The following is a 6259-nucleotide window of genomic DNA, read 5'->3' as shown; positions in this document are numbered from 1 at the left end:
AGGGAGTGCAGTGTGGCAGATCTCATGAACTTTAGCAAGCAGGTGCTCCCGAAAGCGGGGAGTTTTTGTCTACTATCCTACGCTTTGGAGCTGAGGAAACCTGTGGCTTCAGGTATCCTTAGACTCCAGCTCCCATCAGCCTCAGCCAGCATAGGTGATAGCCAGGATAATAATAATAATAATAATAATAATAATAATAATAATAATAATAATAATAATAATAATAATAATTAATAATAATAATAATAATTTATTTATACCTCGCCCATCTGGCTGGGTCCCCCCAGCCACTCTGGGGGGCTTCCAACAAAACACTAAAATACAATAACCTATTAAACATTAAAAGCTTCCCTAAACAGGGCTGCCTTTAGATGTCTTCTAAAAGTTTGGTAGGGACGCAGGTGGCGCTGTGGGTAAAAGCCTCAGCGCCTAGGGCTTGCCGATTGAAAGGTCGGCGGTTCGAATCCCTGCGGCGGGGTGCGCTCCTGTCGTTCGGTCCCAGCGCCTGCCAACCTAGCAGTTCGAAAGCACCTCCGGGTGCAAGTAGATAAATAGGGACCGCTTACCAGCGGGAAGGTAAACGGCGTTTCCGTGTGCGGCTCTGGCTCGCCAGAGCAGCGATGTCACGCTGGCCACGTGACCCGGAAGTGTCTTCGGACAGCGCTGGCCCACGGCCTCTTGAGTGAGATGGGCGCACAACCCTAGAGTCTGGCAAGACTGGCCCGTACGGGCAGGGGTACCTTTACCTTTACTAAAAGTTTGGTAGTTATTTTTCTCTTTGACATCTGGTGGGAGGGTGTTCCACAAGGTGGGTGCTACTACCGAGAAGGCCCTCTGCCTGGTTCCCTGTAACTTGGCTTCTTGCAGCGAGGGAACTGCCAGAAGGCCCTCGGCGCTGGACCTCAGTGTCTGGGCAGAACAATGGAGGTGGAGACGCTCCTTCAGGTATACTGGACAGAGGCCATTTAGGAGTGGTGGGAGTTATAACCAACAACATTTGGAGAGCTGCAAGTTCTCTTCCCCCTGCTCTATGCTTTCTGGTCACACCTGCAAGTTCTCTTCCCCCTGCTCTATGCTTTCTGGTCACACCTGTCATTTCATACAATTTCATATTGAATCAGCCCTCCAGCTGCAGTGTCCACAGACTGAACTGGGGACCTGCTGTTGCACTTTTCCTACAGAGCTAACATAATGGTGGGAAATGATTATTTGCAGGAGTCGATGAGAAGCTGGAGAATATCGTACTCTACAATGTTTTGATGGTCAAGCTTGAGTCTTGAGGCTCTAGTGACTTGGGGTGGGGAAACTGGCTCTCCAGAAGTCGTTGGACAACAACTCCCATCATTTCTGACCATTGACTATGCTGGTTGATGGGAACATCCAGAGGGCCAGGATTCCTCATTCTTCTGTGGATCACTGTGCTTCAGGTCTTAATAATGAGTACCGTGTAATAATTTATTTGAGGCAGGGCTTGTTGGTACTCAGTACCTCCTTCGGTTTTCAGAAGGGCCTGAACCCTGGGGGTTTTGGATTAGGACAGAAATAAATGCACAGCCATGTTTCTTGGGTCTTTTGCCAGTTTCCAGAGAAGTTTTACTGAAAACTTGTTCTGTCTTTTGTTTCTGACAATCTGTGCGGAGTAGCCAGAATAGCTCCATTTAGTGTGCCTTTGTAGAAGTCTGGTTCTCTGCTGAGCTCTGGCATTTCTCCCTCAGCGTGCTGCATATGCACACATACACCTTAAAACAAATAAAGCAAGCCATGCTGCGCACAGCATGGTCCTCCAATATATGGGAGTTCTTAGTATTAACCAAATGTTTGATGGGTGTTTACTGATTCCTTATTCGCAGAGCCATTAATGAATGCAGGTCAAAGGGAGGACAGTTCTCAGGTTTGATATTGCTTTGCAAAGAACCCAGTTTCATATCACATCAGGACAGAGCCTTCCTATTTTTGTACAAGGAAGTCCCCTCATCAGATGTGCATGCCTAAAGCTTTAGTTAGAATTTATAGGAAGTCCAAGCCATGTTCCTTCTGCTTTTCTGCTTCTATTTTTATTTTGTTTATATTCATAATGATTACAGCCAGTCATAATTCTAAAAAAACCCTATGCTTACATTAATCAGTTATTCTTGTGAGCCCAATTCTTTAATCCATTGCTATTACCTCTTGTCTACACATTATTTAAAGCAGTGGTGGGGAACCTGTGTGCCCCCACCCAGAAGTTGTCGGACTGACCCCTGGCCATACTGGTTGGGGCTGATGAGAGTTGGAATCCAACAACATGGGGAAGGCCACAGGTTCTCCACACCTGCTTTAAGGTATGGAATTTAAATCTGCATGTGTGCCAGCACAATAGATGTGGGAGATAATACAAAAATATCCCATCCAGAAACTTAGCTGTGACTAAGGGCTCCTCCACACTAACTGCTCAGACCCATGTTTTTTAGGCACAGCACAAGCAGAAGTGTGGATGAGCCCTTAGCTATGTTTCTTGATAAAATCCTTCCATTGCTCATTTGGGAATAACTCACTGCAAAGTACAAATGTTCGGTGCAACTAAGAATTTTAGGTACTGTGGTCATCTGCAAGTCACTTAAAATCAGTTAACCCACAGGTCAGTTAGGTGACTTAACTGCTCCTACTCCATTCTAAGTACAGTGGTACCTCGGGTTAAGTACTTAATTCGTTCCGGAGGTCTGTACTTAACCTGAAATTGTTCTTAACTTGAAGCACCACTTTAGCTAATGGTGCCTCCCGCTGCTGCTGCGCCGCTGGAGCACAATTTCTGTTCTCGTCCTGAAGCAAAGTTCTTAACCTGAAGCACTATTTCTGGGTTAGCGGAGTCTGTAACCTGAAGCATATGTAACCTGAAGCGTATGTAACCCGAGGTACCACTGTACTGTAGTTTGTGAATTGTTCCAATAAGTGTGTATGCATTTATGTGTGTGTGTATGTATGTATGTATGTATGTATAAATAAATAAATAAATGACCAGCTTTGGGTGTGGGTAATCCTTCTTGGTCCACAGAGCGTTCAGAATATTGAACACACAAGCAAAAATTATTAATTGAACAGATCTGCTCTCTCCTCTCTAGGAGATAAATTCTCAGTTTTCATGTCAAAGCTTTCCCTTATGAAAGAATTATAATAGGGCACCAACAGTTGCTCCTGTCATTCATGTTAACACACTTTTGAGAAAATAGTTGAAGGTCAAATAATCAGGCCTAATTTGGGTGGGAGCAGAACTACTTTTTGTGTCCTATATGATAGCACAGGGACAAAGAATACTTTTTATGTATGGTTTATTGAGTTGACAAGATTAGCAAGCAGCTGATTGTGCATAGATTTTAAACAAACAAACAATCCTAGCATGCACCTGTGAATATATGATCTGTGTAGTGTCTCTTGATAAAAAATACACTTTTAACCTGGCTTCAGTTTCAGATGTAAGGCTGCTTTAAATTTACACACCCACCCACACACAGAGATAGAATTTCCTGCTAATATTATATTTTTGTTTTGTTCACACAACATGTCTGATAATATATTTGTTTGCTTGGTTATTCATAGGACACCTCTCAGCTAAAGCATGTGAGGTGACTTAAAACTGGCACAAAAATTTGCACAGGAATTATAATAGTTGAAATTTGTATAGCATTTGCAAGTATTCAAAGCCCTTTGCTTGCATTGTCAGAGTTGGCCCCATCCTTAAGGAGAATGAGGCAGTCTGGGTATAATGGCAGGAAATATTTTTTAATTGTTGTTAATGTGTTATTTATTTTTCAGAGAGTGGTGCTTGTGGGATTTTTTTGTCTTAAACCCTATGCACCTTGACTTGGGAGGTGAGAGGCACATTTGCTGCTGTGCCTCAGGCACCACAAAGTCTTGAGTCTGCCCTGCAGCACATTAACTAGCTGTAATTTCACAACAACCCTGTAAGGTATATCTGAGAAAGAGTGGCTTGCCTAAGTGAGTTCATAACAGTGTTGAGATTCAAAGGGGGAGCTCTTTGATGATTTATTTATTATTATTGAACGGTATTACTATGCTGCCCCATAACGGAAATTCTCTGGGCAGCGTGCATTTTTTAAAAAAAGGTTAAGATTCATGATAAACAATTTTTAAAAATACAGCTGCAATATAAAACATGGATTAAGAATTCAGTCTTTAAAGTTTAAAAAGCCAAAACCTCAAAACTCATTAAGAAGCCCCGGGAGGGCTGAGTCTCTTAGCCACTGGTATCATTTTCAATTTGGTATGTGCAACACTTTGGAATAACAATGCATCATGCAAGTTGGTATGTAGCGATGGCATAGGAGCCAACTCCTTGGGGCTGATGTCCCTTCGGTTCCCCCAATAAAATATTTGAGGGAGCTGGGGCCCCCAAAGTTGAAGGGCATTCCCGTTCAAATGGTGTGTGCGCTCTGCGTCTTGTGATCGATTATGTTGGGCAGGGCTTACCTCTCTCCACCCCAATATTTTATTTGTTGGCACCTCTGAGAGTTGGAAGATGGTGTGCAGGCATCAAGTGGTGCCTGCACCACTGCGTTGCCCGACCATGCGGCTTTGCCCCAGTGCCATGCTCCTTGGGTGTGGAGGTGCCAGTGAGGCTGTCTGAGCAAGGGAGGTGACTTGGCGTCCCTCCTTCCCTCCCACCGTCCTGTGACTCTCCAGAATAGCCGCTCGGCTCAGCTGCTGCCTGCTTCTGCTTCGGCGAAAAGCAGCGAGTGACTCATAGCCTGAGCGGCTCGCCACACAGAATTTTAAATAAGGGAGCCAGAGCAGCCAATGTGCAGCTCGTCTCCAAGCAGAGCCAGTAACAGCGGATGGCTGCCTGCAGGAGGAGCAGGAAGCTGCTGCTGCTGCTGCACTGAAGAGGAGGAGGCAGAGGTGGTGGAGGAGAAGAGGAGGTGTCTCAAACAGCCACCCTACCTGAGCCACTAGCAGGGAAATGGACACATGTTGAGTGATCTCCAGCAGCAGCAGGAGGAGGGAGGGCAAGAAGAGGCCAGTCACAGCAGCGTGAATTCGGTGGACCCCTGGCTGGAGGCAGGCAGCTCTCCTTCTCATCAGCAGCGAGGTACAGTATAGCCTCTTTCCCCACCCCCACTCCTGCCTTCATCCCATCCTGGTCCAGCATCCTCATGTCCCTGACGTTGCCAGGTGCAGGGCAGAGAGAGAGAGAGTCTTCCGCAGGGAGCAAAGCTGTGGATCTCATAGCAGGACCCTTTTACTGTAGATGGGTTTGCCTTTGCCTCTCTTGTGCTTGGCACACAGGTTTGGGGCTTTCTTTCTCCGGGGTGTCAAGTCCTTGCTGCAAAAAAATTAAATAAAAGGAAGTAAAAGGGGGTGAGGGCCCCCTAAGCACCTGCCAGGGCAGCAGAGGAGACTGCAAGGTATGTGCATGCTTTGTGAGTTGTTCAGAGAGCAGAAGAAGGAAAAAGGGGAGGGGGGACATTTCAGAACAGGCCGTGTATGTGTCTGCATTCTCACCGCCCAGCATGCCCACATTTGGGCATGCCCACAAAAGATGCCAGTGATGTGTCCTGCTTGGGAAATCTGGAGCCTCCTGAACGTGACAAGTGACAACGCAAACCCCCTCCCCCAGTGCAAAATCTAGTGCAATAAATCAGCAATCCTTTGATGAGAGAGAGAGAGACTCAGCTCTAGGGAACAGGTCTCAGTTTGGGAAAATTTGAAGCAATGCAGATGAGAATGCCTCTGAGCATGCGTAGAGTACTTTTCCTCAGCAAACTCTGCTTGTGGGATCAGTGGCCAGGGCTTCCAGGTCAGAGGGTGTGGCTGTCAGGCGCAAGCTCCAGCACTGCTCTCACACAGAAATTAACCACCACTGTGATCCCCCCAAAATATGCATATGCCACAGTACTCCTGGCATAGACACCCTCATTTGTGTGTGTGTGCTTTTGTACATGTCATGCCTTCAGTTCAGTCCCATCTACTGCACATTATTATCTCAGTGTGTGCTCCATGTCTCCAGTTTCTCATCATATTCAAGGGTCCCTTCCTCCTCAGGCAGGGGTTTGAACTTTGGGCATGTGCTAAGTGAGATTTTGAGCCCTTATCTCCTGCTCTGTTGCACAGGACACTGCATCTTGTCCCTCTCTTGGTTTTCCTTTGGCGCCAACAGCCTATCATTTGGGAGTGACGTGCGTCTCTCTAATCAAATCTGTCCTTTTCTTCCTCCTCTTGCTTCTCTTGTTTATTGCCATGGATCTAACAAGCTTCAGGTATGAGC

The 6259-nt window shown here is 46.1% G+C and overlaps 1 protein-coding gene across 1 annotated transcript in view; it reads left to right on the top strand.

Moving 5' to 3' along the window:
• The first annotated feature begins 4741 nt into the window (after positions 1 to 4741).
• The window catches only part of SLC4A3 (solute carrier family 4 member 3), a 45794-nt gene continuing 44276 nt past the window's right edge, over positions 4742 to 6259 (top strand). The window contains exon 1 of the mRNA XM_082215532.1: positions 4742 to 5083. The gene's annotated coding sequence lies outside the window, so the exon portion shown is untranslated. The remainder of the gene's footprint in view (positions 5084 to 6259) is intronic.

Source organism: Podarcis vaucheri (assembly GCF_965113315.1).
Source record: "Podarcis vaucheri genome assembly, chromosome: 1".
NCBI classification, from domain to species: domain Eukaryota; kingdom Metazoa; phylum Chordata; class Lepidosauria; order Squamata; family Lacertidae; genus Podarcis; species Podarcis vaucheri.
This window is presented reverse-complemented; position numbering and strand designations above follow the sequence as displayed.